Source organism: Podarcis vaucheri (genome assembly GCF_965113315.1).
Source record: "Podarcis vaucheri genome assembly, chromosome: 4".
NCBI lineage: Eukaryota > Metazoa > Chordata > Lepidosauria > Squamata > Lacertidae > Podarcis > Podarcis vaucheri.
This window is the reverse complement of record NC_138762.1, coordinates 95,656,792-95,671,507: the sequence shown is the minus strand read 5'-3', so window position 1 is coordinate 95,671,507 and position 14,716 is coordinate 95,656,792. Positions and strand designations below refer to the sequence as shown.

General features: G+C 43.3%; 1 long non-coding RNA gene across 1 annotated transcript; it reads right to left on the bottom strand.

The window, feature by feature from the left end:
• Positions 1–463: 463 nt before the first annotated feature.
• LOC309530256 lies at positions 464–12,320 on the bottom strand. The gene is made up of 3 exons (XR_014218732.1): positions 12,255–12,320; positions 2,599–2,749; positions 464–566 (listed from the first exon to the last, which is right to left on the bottom strand). It is a non-coding gene; the product is annotated as an uncharacterized lncRNA (long non-coding RNA).
• Positions 12,321–14,716: the final 2,396 nt, after the last annotated feature.

Here is a 14,716-nt window from a genome sequence, read left to right as displayed (position 1 = left end):
CCTCTCTGCCCAGAACGTTGGAGGCTATACACCACACCCCTCAGCAGTATTTATAGGAACTCAAACACCAGATTCTGCTCTGTTCCAGTAACAAGAAGCCGAAAGCACCAGCCTGAAGATGACGAGTGAGACCTCGTCGAAACGTCGCACAGACACCCCGACTCTTACACGGGAAGACACCCGAAGACACCAAAACCTGCATATATATATATATATATATATATATATATATATATATATATATATGAGAAATGTAGAGTTTCAAGGTACCACGAGGGTCATCTAGTCCAATCTCCTGCAATGCAGGAATGTTGTTGGACTTCACCTCCCATTGGCCTCAGTTGGCAGGTGCAATAGTCAGGGATGATGACAGTTGTGGTACAGCATTGATGTGCAAGTTTATATACCTCTGCTTTAGGCTGACAATGATCACACTGAAGCAGTTTTATAATTTTATCTTGTTTCCTTTTCCCCCTCAAGCCTGTATAATTTAAATATATGTGGCCTGAAGCCTATAAGAGGAGGGCGTTGATTTCTCCTTCTTCTGGAAACCCAATACCCAGTTCCTAAAAGAATGAAGTGTGAGTTGATGAATTGCCCCACGGAGTAATATGACTGCGCTTAAATCTGACAAACCATGCAGGTAAAGTATTCATTACAAATTTGCACTGACAGATCCGAAGGACAGAAACCTTAACAATGTGCTGTTTAAAACAGCTATCCGGTTACCTAGCTGCCTGATTTATTTGTGAAGTGTACTTTGCAGGAACTGTAAAGTCTGTGGGATATCAAACAGAGAAGCGATTTAGTTGGACAGCCAGAAAACATCAGGATACTTTAAAACTTCCCTGATGAGGGAGGCACAGTAATGGAGCTGAACTGTAGACTCCTTCTGGCAACATGTTTAGCCTTTTACAGGTTTTAAAAGGGGAGAGAAACATCCCCCCCTCCTCTTAGCAACATTACTCTCCCACAGACTCCTGTAGCCAAGGCAGGCGCTCAAGGTAATGAGGCTCAAAGACAGATCATCCTTAAAGTGGGTCTCTCTTTCAGGCATTTTCTCCACTTATTCCCTCATGAAGCAAGACAGTCGGTGGAAGCAAAATCCTCATTTTATCAGAGCCCTTGCTGTTTATTATACGTGCAAAGAGGTACTTTTAGCAGAAGGCTTTTGGCTATCGAGGGGCACGGGGGACACAGTTACTCCTCTTTCAGCTGCGAAAAAGACAAATTCCATGTTAGGGATCGTTGGGAAAGAGATTACAAAACAGAAACAAAAACCTACCAATATCGTAACGCCATTACAGAAGTCAACAGTGCAACCACATGTGGAATACTGCGTACAGCTCTAGTCACTGTAGCTTGAGAAGGATAATGCAGAGCTGGATTTTTGATTTATTTGGAAGTGGTTCAGTTTGAAGCTTTATTTATTGTTTTTGAGTAATTTTGTTCTGCTTGTAATTATGTTTTTTCCCCCTTGATGCAAGGCAGCCTGATCATTATTTTGGCTATGGATAGGTAGCATACAGATAGCGTGATGTCAGAATCATAGAGTTGGAAGGGACCCTGAGCGTCATCCAGTCCGACTCCTGCAATGCAGAAATATGCAGCTGTCTCTTATGGGCTCAAATCTGCAACCTTGATTGCGCTGAGGTAGGAAGGCGCTGCCAGCTTTTATGCTTTGCTGGCTGCCTGGGCAGGCATGCAGCCATTGCCCCTTTCAGCCACCAAGGCACACACCTCAGATAAGGCCATACATTGGCCAATTTGGACTGCAGCAGCTGACAGGCACTCGACCCAGGAAGCCAAAGGGAATTCTCTCAATGGCCGCCTGGCCATGTGCATTGTGTTCTTACTGCCCTGGGATGGCAACCAGGTGCCCACCTAGTGAAAGAGGTAAGCAACCATTATTGTGAGGCTTCAGGGAATCAGTTTCCTCCCCCAGGGCAGTGAACAAAGGATCAAACAAAAGGAACGTCTTACCAGTTAGAATCTTCACAGTGAGAGAACAAAGAACATGTCTCCTAGAAATGGCGGTGCTCTCAGTTAAGGATTTCACCTCCTTCAGTCCCTGTTAATCTATGTCACTCCTACGTCTTGTAATCTGAGCTTGTACCCTCTGTGCTTTCTGTTCTGACACTTTCTGAGCTCTCCTTGACTTTGGAGAAAGAGAGTGAATGCTGTCCAGAGACTGTGAATCTGTTAACCCTCTCTCTCCCAGTGTTTTTTCTCCTAGCTATTCCCCATCCAGTATTTCCCAGCTTCTGCCTTCTGAACTATGACCCTCTGCAAACCACTGTTCCAAATCTATACTGTCCTCCTGCTCCTGGGAAGATTCAGGATCAGGATCAGGGGGAGGGGGTGGCTCCCACCATTCTTCCTCAGTGCAGCCCTCCTCAGCACGGTCCCTGACAATTATTGGCACCATGCTATAACCAAGTGAGCTACCCAGCTGCAGTATGTATCTATATATGCATGTATGCATATTGCTCTGGTGCCCCAAAGAAAATAATATGGATCCTTCTCTGGCGATAGAACTCCATAAACAGGGTGCTACCACCAAGGCAGCTCTGCATCTTGTTGCTATTAGGCTCTTACCTTTGATGTGGTGGTGACCTAGAGAAGAGCTTGAAAATGATTTACAGATGAATTTAACTCCGAGTAGGCTTGCTAAGATGTATAAGACTGAATGAGATAAGTACTGGAGCTGCAATGAGGTCGAGGGTATGTTCTTTTATATGTGGTGGACCTGTGAAAGGGTAAAAGAGTATTGGGAAATAATTTATGATGAATTGAAAAAATGTTTAAAAGCACTTTTCAATAATAATAATAACAACAACAACAACAACAATAACAACAATAATAATAATAATACCCCACACAAAAATCTGAGTCCTTTTTGTTGGGGATAATTCAGATGGAAATTCCCAGGTGTCAAAAAAATGTTATTTATGTATGCCACTACTGCGGCCCGTGTTTTGTTAGCCCCCAAATGGAAAACGAGCAAGGTCCCAACTAAAGAAGAATGGCAACGTAAGCTGATGCGCAGCTTGAAGACTGAACACATAGAATAAGAGAACAAGAACATTCATTTAAAGAAGATTGGAAAATGTCTGTTGAATATATGGGGGGAACTTTGTACCCTTGAAAACCTTGGCAGTATTAAGATAAATTCAACAGTGTAAATAAGTTTCGATGGAAGTAATAATGGAATATTGAATTGTTTATTTTTTATATAAATTTTTTATAGACACATACAAACAAATAAACAAACAAACACACATGTATAGTTTCATAACCATTTTTTCATAAACCTTACTTCGTTGACTTCCCCAAACCTCCCCTTTGTGCATCCCAATTTCCAAAATTATTTCAGCAAATCCTAACACTTAGTTTTATCTGATTTATCCCTTATTCTTTTCTTTTACTTAATCTTTTACAGCTGTAAACCCCTTCCCCCCCTAAAACCTTGACATTTTAACTTTCATTAATTTTACAATATTTCTTAAGATAGATTTAAATTTCTTCCAGTCTTCTTCCGCCGTCACTTTCCCCTGATCACGGATTCTGCCAGTCATTTCAGCCAGTCCCATATAGTCTATCACCTTCATCTGCCATTCTTCCAGAGTGGGCAGATCTTGAGTCTTCCAGTGCTTTGCGATGAGTACTCTTGCTGCTGTGGTAGCGTACATAAAAAAAGTTCTGTCTTTCTTTGGCACCAATTGGCCGACAATGCCCAAGAGAAAGACCTCTGGTTTCTTAGGGAAAGTACATTTAAGTACTTTTTTCATTTCATTATATATCATTTCCCAGAAAGCCTTAATCTTCGGGCACGTCCACCAAAGGTGATAAAAAGTACCTTCAATTTCTTTACATTTCCAACACTTGTTGTCAGGCAAATGGTAGATTTTTGCTAGCTTGACTGGGGTCATGTACCACCTGTAGATCATTTTCATAATATTTTCCTTTAAGGCATTACATGCCGTAAATTTCAAACCGGTGGTCCACAACTTTTCCCAGTCAGCAAACATGATGTTATGACCAATGTCCTGTGCCCACTTAATCATAGCTGATTTAACTGTTTCATCTTGTGTATTCCATTTCAGCAACAAGTTATACATTCTAGACAAGTTCTTAGCATTGGGTTCTAACAATTCTGTTTCTAATTTTGATTTCTCCACCTGGAAGCCAATTTTCCTGTCTTGTTTATAAACCTCCATTATTTGATAATAATGGAGCCAATCTCGTACTTTGGTCTTCAATTTCTCATGGCTCTGTAGTTTCAATTTATCGCCCTCTTGTTCCAAAATTTCCCAATACTTTGGCCATTTGGCCTCCATATTGAGTTTTTTTTTCACAGCTTTAGCTTCCAATGGCGACAACCATCTAGGAGTTTTGTTTTCCATCAAATCTTTATATCTGATCCAGACATTATATAATGCTTTTCTAACAATGTGGTTTTTAAAAGCTTTATGCACTTTAACCTTGTCATACCATAGATATGCATGCCATCCAAATACATTATTAAAAGCTTCTAAGTCCAAGATTTTTAACATCACAGTAATCCAAGTTTATGCACCAACTACTGGTGCTGAAGAAACTGAAATTGACCAATTCTATGAAGACTTACAAGACCTTATAGAAGTGACACCAAAGAAGGATGTTCTGCTCATTATAGGGGATTGGAATGCTAAAGTAGGGAATCAAGAGATAAAAGGAACAACTGGCAAGTTTGGCCTTGGAGATCAAAACGAAGCAGGGCAAAGGCTAATAGAGTTCTGTCAAGAGAACAAGCTAGTCATCACAAACACGCTTTTCCAACAACACAAGAGACGACTCTACACATGGACATCCCCAGATGGGCAACATCGAAATCAGATTGATTATATTCTCTGCAGCCAAAGATGGAGAAGCTCTATACAGTCAGCAAAAACAAGACCTGGAGCTGACTGTGGCTCAGATCATCAGCTCCTTATAGCAAAATTCAAGCTTAAACTGAAGAAAGTAGGAAAAACCACTGGACAGGTAAGATACAATCTAAACCAAATCCCTTATGAATACACAGTGGAAGTGAGGAACAGGTTTAAGGATTTAGATTTGCTGGACAGAGTGCCTGAAGAACTATGGGTAGAGGCTCGCAACATTATACAGGAGGCAGCAACTAAAACCATCCCAATGAAAAAGAAATGCAAGAAAGCAAAGTGGCTGTCCAACGAGGCCTTACAAATAGCAGGGGAGAGAAGGCAAGCAAAATGCGAGGGAGATAGTGAAAGATACAGGAAATTGAATGCAGATTTCCAAAGAATAGCAAGGAGAGACAAGAAGGCCTTCTTAAACGAGCAATGCAAAGAAATAAAGCAACAGAATGGGAAGAACCAGAGATCTGTTCAAGAAAATCGGAAATATGAAAGGAACATTTCGTACAAAGATTACCATAATAAAGGACAAAAGTGGTAAAGATCTAACTGAAGCAGAAGACATCAAGAAGAGGTGGCAAGAATACACAGAGGAATTATACCAGAAAGATATGGATGTCTCGTACACCCCAGGTAGTGTGGTTGCTGACCTTGAGCCAGACATCCTGGAGAGTGAAGTCAAATGGGCCTTAGAAAGCACTGCAAATAACAAGGCCAGTGGAAGTGATGGTATTCCAGCTGAACTGTTTAAAATTTTAAAAGATGATGCTGTTAAGGTGCTACACTCAATATGCCAGCAAGTTTGGAAAACTCAGCAGTGGCCAGAGGATTGGAGAAGATCAGTCTACATCCCAATCCCAAAGAAAGGCAGTGCCAAAGAATGCTCCAACTACCGCACAATTTCACTCATTTCACATGCTAGCAAGGTTATGCTTAAAATTCTACAAGGAAGACTCAAGCAGTATGTGGACTGAGAACTCCCAGAAGTGCAAGCTGGATTTAGAAGAGGCAGAGGAACCAGAGACCAAATTGCAAACATGCGCTGGATTATGGAGAAAGCCAGAGAGTTCCAGAAAGACATCTACTTCTGCTTCATTGACTATGCAAAAGCCTTTGACTGTGTTGACCACAGCAAACTATGGCAAGTTCTTAAAGAAATGGGAGTGCCTGATCACCTCATCTGTCTCCTGCGAAATCTCTATGTGGGACAAGAAGCTACAGTTAGAACTGGATATGGAACAACTGATTGGTTCCAAATTGGGAAAGGAGTACGGCAAGGCTGTATATTGTCCCCCTGCTTATTTAACTTATATGCAGAATTCATCATGCGAAAGGCTGGGCTGGATGAATCCCAAGCCGGAATTAAGATTGCCGGAAGAAATATCAACAACCTCAGATATGCAGATGACACAACCTTGTTGGCAGAAAGTGAAGAGGAATTAAAGAACCTTTTAATGAGGGTGAAAGAGGAGAGCGCAAAATATGGTCTGAAGCTCAACATCAAAAAAACGAAGATCATGGCCACTGGGCCCATCACCTCCTGGCAAATAGATGGGGAAGAAATGGAGGCAGTGAGAGATTTTACTTTCTTGGGCTCCATGATCAGTGCAGATGGCGACAGCAGTCACGAAATTAAAAGACGCCTGCTCCTTGGGAGAAAGGCGATGGCAAACCTAGACAACATCTTAAAAAGCAGAGACATCACCTTGCCAACAAAGGTCCGTATAGTAAAAGCCATGGTTTTCCCAGTAGTGATGTATGGAAGTGAGAGCTGGACCATAAAGAAGGCTGATCGCCGAAGAATTGATGCTTTTGAATTATGGTGCTGGAGGAGACTCTTGAGAGTCCCATGGACTGCAAGAAGATCAAACCTCTCCATTCTGAAGGAAATCAGCCCTGAGTGCTCACTGGAAGGACAGATCGTGAAGCTGAGGCTCCAATACTTTGGCCACCTCATGAGAAGAGAAGACTCCCTGGAAAAGACCCTGATGCTGGGAAAGATGGAGGGCACAAGGAGAAGGGGACGACAGAGAATGAGATGGTTGGATGGTGTTCTTGAAGCTACTAGCATGAGTTTGATCAAACTGCGGGAGGCAGTGGAGGACAGAAGTGCCTGGCGTGCTCTGGTCCATGGGGTCACGAAGAGTCGGACACGACTAAACGACTAAACAACAACAAGTCCAAGATATCTGTATTCTCGAGGAGCATCCACTCTTTCATCCAGCAGAACGCTGCTGATTCATAGTATAATTTTAAGTCTGGCAGGGCAAATCCCCCTCTTTCCTTTGCATCCGTTAAAATCTTAAATTTTATTCTGGGCTTTTTGCCCTGCCAGACAAATTTCGAGATATCCTTCTGCCACCTCTTGAAACAGTCCATCTTGTCAAGAATTTGCAATGTTTGAAACAAAAATAACATTCTAGGCAATACATTCATCTTTATAACTGCGATTCGGCCTAGCAAGGAAAGCTTCAAATTTGACCATATTTCTAGATCCTTTTTAACTTCTGACCAACATTTCTCATAGTCATCTTTAAACAAATTCAGATTCTTAGATGTCATACAAACCCCTAAGTATTTCACCTTCTTAACCACTGTCAGACCTGTTTCATTCTGGAACTTCTCCCTTTGGAATATTGAATGGTTTAGTTCAGGCTTCCTCAACCTTGGCCCTCCAGACGTTTTTGGCCTACAACTCCCACAATCCCTAGCTAGCAGGACCAGTGGTCAGGGATGATGGGAATTGTAGTCTCAAAACATCTGGAGGGCCAAGGTTGAGAAAGCCTGGTTAAGTTTATATAAAAAAGTTTATATAAAATTAACCATGGAAAGAGAGGAAGGGAAGTCAGTAATATTTTAAGGTTGTTTAAATGAATATTCTAATTTGAGAGAGAGAGAGAAAAGAGCCTGAAGATGCCCTCTGGATGGGCAGGCTGGTTATGGGAGCAACCATTCCTTCAAGTACTTTGCTTCATTTAGGTTTTTAAAAGGCAAGCACCTATACTTTGAATTGTGCTTGGAGACAGGCAGGAAGCCAGAGAACTTCTCTTAATATCAGCAACATACCTTCCTACCAAACCGCAACTAACCAACGACCTAAAACAACTTGTTTAACACTCACTCGTCAGCTGCACTTGGTACTGTTCTTTTTACTTTGCACTCAAAATACCCTCCAACATCCCTCAGATGAAAATAGGGACCTTCTGTTCTGCATCACTGCCTGAGCATTTCTTCCTGGTCAAGTACAAAAGCTATTAGAGGAAACACTTGAAACTGCCGTATTTTAAGCACAGAAATCTTTGAATTTATGCATTGCATTTAGGGAAGACCGAGGGGATAAGAAAACCCCAAATCAATAAATACAACTAACTGTGTGTGTGTGTGTGTGTGTGTGTGCACGCGCACACGCGCGTCTGTGTGAAGACTATGTGAAGTCATCATGCATTTAGGATTATTTTGGAAGTATGATAACTTTGAACAACATTATTGCTGTGATTGTGCAGGTGTATGATATGATATGATATGTATATATCCAGGGACATATAAACTTGTGAGCCTTGGGGATGGATACATAAACATCTCCTTTTTATCATCTCAAACTTCTGAGCAAATTAGGAATATGTAAGCATCTGCAGCTTCCTAGTGTTGTGGTGAATCTTGGATGGATCAGCTGCACAGACCCCCCCCCCGGACCTCCTCCCCCAGTTGCCCTGGGACTCCACCCCAATGCACAAAATGGGGAGAACCATCAGATTTCAGAAGGCACACTGATTCAGTTCAAGGGAGAGATCAATGTCTTTTCCCCATCCATGGGAGAAGCCAGGCAGGTAGGTACTTTGGAGAGAGGCCTTTTTGCTCCAGAGGACCCCCCTCCCTCATCTCCCTAAATTCTCTACCTCTCTAGGAATCTAAAGGTAAAGGGTAAAGGGACCCCTGACCATTAGGTCCAGTCGTAGCCGACTTTGGGGTTGCGAAGCTCATCTCACTTTATTGGCTGAGGGAGCTGGTGTACAGCTTCCGGGTCATGTGGCCAGCATGACTAAGCCACTTCTGGTGAACCAGAGCAGCGCACGCCGTTTACCTTCCTGGCAGAGCAGTACCTATTTATCTACTTGTACTTTGACGTGCTTTCAAACTGCTAGGTTGGTAGGAGCAGGGACCGAGCAATGGGAGCTCACCCCATCGCGGGGATTCGAACCGCCGACCTTCTGATCGGCAAGTCCTAGGCTGTGTGGTTTAACCCACAGTGCCACCCACGTCCCTAGGAATCTATTCTGGTTCATTTTAAGCCACAGAGAGAGAGCCAAACTGCAGGGTTGGATCTCTCTGCATCTCTCTCAAAGCAGGAGCCAATGAAGAAATACCTGTAACACACACAGGTGGCAACGGCCCAGAGACGGCTCCCAAACGAAACTGGCAATGAAAGGTGAGACAGCAATGCAAAGAAGGTGGGTTTGAATGCAGAGCAGACCCTCCCCGTTGTGTGTGATGTTGCTGAGCATCTCCTAAGAGCTTGCAAAATGAGAACCCCAAGTAGGTTGGTGCTTCTCTCTTTGCCTGACCAGGAGATGGAAGGAGCAATGAATGAAAAGTTGGAGAAAGATTTGAGTTTTTTGAGTGGGGAGGAGGAGAAGGAAAGACTTGCATTGGGAATCTGGGACCCTGCATGACAAGGTGAGAAGCCACCATGGCTCAAGGGTTTTCATGAAGGTCTTGGCATTTTCGTAGCAATTGGAGACTATGATTCAGAACCGTATTATTTATTATTAGCTGCCCTGGACTCTTGTGGCAAGAAGAGTGGTTTATAATAAATGTGATCAGCGTTGTAGGTGAATGAGTTGTTTGGGATACACAAATTCCCTGTCTTCCTCTTATTAATGTCTTCCATTTGTCTATGGAATCCAAATTTGAAACTACCATAAATTGATTTCATTACAGATGTGATTATCATGTAGGATTTTTTTTTAAAAAAGGTTGACATTAGAATGGTGAATCTCTAAAGACTGCTCCATATCTTCTCATCAGTGAGTGCCCTAATTAATCATCCATTCATTTCAGTAACAGTAATGTATCTTGCTCAGTCTCTCTCTCTCTCTCTCTCTCTCCCTCTCTCTCTCTCTCTCTCTCTCTCTCTCTCCCTCCCTGGGTTTATAAACCAGTATATTCAGTGGCGTAGCGTGGGTTGTCAGCACCCGGGGCAAGGCAAGTAATTTGCGCCCCCTAACCCATGGATTTGCGCCCCCTAACCCTAACCCCCAGATGTTGCGCCCGGTGCGGCCGGTGCGGCCGGCCCCCCCTGCACCCCCACGCTACGCCACTGAGTATATTATCAAGAAAGTGTTCCCCAGTCCTCAAGACAGACTCTTACCCTCTTATTTTGTATAATAATACTTAGCTTGAATTAAGGATAATGAGCATAAAATGTTCTTTTTAGACAATCCTCAATTATTTACACAACCAGAAGTTCTAATTATTTATGCTGTCTAATTGCTTCTAAAGTGAACCACCAGGAGAACTCACTTTGCAAAAGAATGCTTGTTTGGTTTTTGTTGGCTAGCTGACAAAAGAGGTCATCCTCCTGGTATTTCAACATTTAGCAATTTTCTGGACAGGCACACAGACAAAATGAATACAATTGTGTTTTAATTTGATTAAGTGATATCAGTGTAAGCAGAGGCAGAATCAAGATTCTGTTTAATAGCTGCAGTACAATTCACGACCCATTATCCATCTCAAGCCCCTCTGATTTCTTCATAAAACTGCAGGTTTTTGTGGTAGAGTGTTGGTGTATTCTTGCTTGGACAAGCTTCCAGGATTTAATTTCTGGCAATGATCACCAAAGCTTGGCCCTCAAACATGTTCACAGTTCCAGTGATTAATGTGAGTTTCCAGCTGACCAGGAAAAGAAAATGTTCTGGCCTGTCCTTATGCCTTAAATGGGAGCTCAAGCTAAAGATGATCAGGAGGTGATAATAATGATGGCAGGAAGATAAACACCTCCACACATCATAGCCACAGGAATAAGGACCAGCTAAAAAGCTGGCAGCTGTAAGAACAATAGAATATATTTGTCTGGACTGTCCAAATACCTAGTTTGTATGCCACTGTGTACATGAAATAGCTGTTTTGCACATGCAACGCTAATGGAATGCTGCAGGAAAATGATAAAAAAGTAGATTCACAGATGGGTCTTCCAGACATGCAATAGATTCAGGATCGGACAGTATATTAAAAATGAGATTATTTTCTATGAATGGGGATGACTGATATTCTATTCTGTCTCTGAATGCATATCTGTTGCTTTGATGCAGTAACCATAGTTCTATTAAGTGTGTTCTCCTTCATGGAGAGCCTGTGTTGCGGTGGGGGCTACCAGGACACTCCAAAGTTGGGGGCGGGCTAATTGATCATTGGCCACTGATGCGATTGGGGCTTCCCCTTGTTGTTGGGAAGAAGTTAATGTTGCCATTTGTTGATTGAAATCCAGAAATGCTAAAACTCCTTGCACAAGGCTAGGGCTTCCTCTTTTCGCCCCTTGCATTGGATTGCCCGTCCCCCCCCCCTAGAATTAGGGTTGTTCGCTTTGACCTTGCTATGCCTGTCATGGGGTCGTCTGCTCTTGGGGCAGGGGCCCGGTAGGAATTTTGTCCATCTGGCTGGTTGGCTGGGGCCATTTGGTTTTTGCCTACTGCGTAGCAAATCGTCACAACTTGTAAGGTTGCGGTTAGGCATTGGTTTATGGTTTGGTTGGTTGAGGGGCATGAATGGGCTGTGCCTGCCCCTCTAATGCTGCTGCTGCAAGGGATTCCGTTAAAGGAATCAGGGGCTAACTATTGCTCGTCCACTCTGTCAAGGGGGCTCGGGCCATAGCAATGAGCTCCTGGTTGCATTTGGGGAGGGCTGAGGGCAGGTTCCCTGCTCTGTCGCTACCCCCAAAATGTATTCCCCTTTTCTGACTTTTGCATCGTGTGGAATGTCAGTCTGTCCCCTATGGGGGGGGGCAGATAGTCATAACCAATGCCTAAGCAACCACTCACATTTTTGTATTTTAATAAAGTTGTGGCCAAAATTATGCCAAAAACCTTAAACAAAAATTCTGTGTGATATGTGAGTTATTGGGGTGGCCCTGGGGACAGCGACATGCAACTCTTGAATAGCTTGCCTAAAATAGCCTTCTGAAGCTGAGCTACTAAATCAGGAGAAGTTATTCGCACGTCTTTGCCTCCTGTGAAAGATAATTAAAATAAACTTTGCTAAAAACAAGCCGCTAGATCTATTATGTTCAAAATTTTGCAAGCATAAGTAATATAAATAATGACACACACACACAAAACACACCTCTTTGTAACTTTGCTTTCATCACGGCTAGGCCACAGCACTGGATTTAGGGACAAGAAATTAAAATTGCATTTATCCTCATGCTTTTACTGGAAGTACTGTTGAAATTAGCAGGCTTGCACTTCTTAAGTAAACTTGCTTAGAACTGAGGCGGCAGATCTCCCTCTTTGCTGTAAGCTGGCCTCCAACGTCTGATATCAGGCAGTTCTGGAATGGGCACCCTTGAGAGGAATGCATTGCAGCAGCACAGGATTTCCTGACAAAACACGGAACTAGTCAAGTCAAGACACGGACCAGAGTGTGATTTTCTGTATTATGTTTTCCGTTCGTTTTCACAGCTTGATATAAAGGTTCACAGCAATCCATTCTGTCCACAGCCGCTCTAGGCAGCCATCCCATTTGAAAGAATAGAAGTGGCGCACTCAGATCTATAGATTGTGGTTCCTTATATAGTAGGATAACGGCAGGGGGAGAGTAAGAACAGAAGTTTCACACAATCTCATGCTGGAGACTTGATGGCATAGATGTTAGCTGATTTCTCTCCTCACCTTCCAATACCTATGGTTTAGGAAATGGAGCCAGGGAAACCAGTTGTTTAATGTCAACAGAACGGAGATGGATGCTTTATCTGTCATGGATGCTTTAGCTGCGATTCCTGCATTGCAGAGGATTCGACTAGATGGGGCTCGAGGTCCCTTCCAACTCTGTGATATTATATACAGTGGTACCTCAGGTTACAGACGCTTCAGGTTACAGATGCTTCAGGTTACAGACTCCGCTAACCCAGAAATAATACCTCGGGTTAAGAACTTTGCTTCAGGATGAGAACAGAAATCGCGCAGTGGCAGAGCGGCAGCAGCAGGAGGCCCCATTAGCTAAAGTGGTACCTCAGGTTAAGAACAGCTTCAGGTTAAGAATGGACCTCCAGAACGAATTGAGTTCTTAACCCGAGGTACCACTGTATGTCTCTGTCTCTCTCTCTCTCTCTGTATACACACACCTTGGGTTAAGAACTTAATGCGTTCCTGAGGGTAGAAGATTAAAGAGGTGCTGTCCGGATGTGAATCATCCCTGAGAATTTTTTTCGCTCTCCTAAGGCAACGATCCCCTGCGATGTCATCTAGCGGGCTCAGGGGACAGCCCAATTTACAGGAAGTAATGTAGGGTTGCCATATTTCAAAAAGTGAAAATCCGTACACAAAAGTTGTTGAGCTATTTTTAAGGAAATTTGCCAAAATCTAGACTTCCAACAGAATGTGCCTGGATTTTCCCAGACATGTGAGTGATTTTCGGCCGGACACTGTTTCTGACGGCCGAATGCAGGGTATGCCTGGAAAATTCTGGATGTATGGCAGCCCTATTGCTTTAGCATTAACCCTGGAAGTGTATACTCAATTCTGACCAAACTAAGCCTCCTAGAGCAAAATATACAGCAGGAGGCTTAATTTAGTTAGAATCAAGCATACATTTCCAGAGTTAACACCAAATACATTACATCTGGTAAATGATCTACCATAGCCACTGGAAGGCCATGAAAATTTGTGTCCCGGGCTTTTTAGACTCGTCTACCCAAGTACTATAAGGGACGTGGGTGGTGCTGTGGGTTAAACCACAGAGCCTAGGGCTTGCCGATCAGAATGTCGGCAGTTTGAATCCCCACGACGGGGTGAGCTCCCGTTGCTCAGTCCCTGCTCCTGTCAACCTAGCAGTTCGAAAGCACGCAGTGCAAGTACAAAAATAGGTACCGCTCCGGTGGGAAGGTAAACTGCGCTGCTCTGGTTCGCCAGAAGCGGCTTAGTCACGCTGGTCACATGACCCAGAAGCTGTGCGCCGGCTCCCTCGGCCAGTAAAGTGAAATGAGCGCTGCAACCCCAGAGTCATCCGCAACTGGACCTAATGGTCAGGGGTCCTTTTACCTTTACCTTTAGCTAAGTACTATTCGAAACCCAAGGGATGTATTGGTTGCCAGATGTGAAATATATTGGAATTATTTTCAGCTCTCTTACCCCACTATAAGGCTCTTTGAGGGACTGTTAAACTCAATGTTAAAATGTGCATCCTGCACACAGAAGCTCTTAGGTTTGTCTTGAGTATCCTCACCCAACTGGGCCCTGGGCAGCAAGGCTGGGAAATCCCAACACCCAAAGCCTCTAGCCAGACTAGGCACCACTGGGCCATACAGACCAATCAGTCTGCCCATCCCTATATGCTCCGTAAAGTTAGGAAGAGGGTAGAAATTAACTGTTCCTGTAATTAAAATAGTTATGAAAGGGGTTATAAAGTTTGAAGAATCCTCATATTTATAGTTTGCTGCTTTATAGGCAACCAGCCACTTTTCTCCTCTTGTTGATGCCTAATAAAACGTCAACATGGTTAGCTTAGCACTAGATCTGAGGGCTAAATGTATGCTGCATTTGAAATCAGATGATAAATCTTTTTCAGAAGCCGAAAAATAAATGACA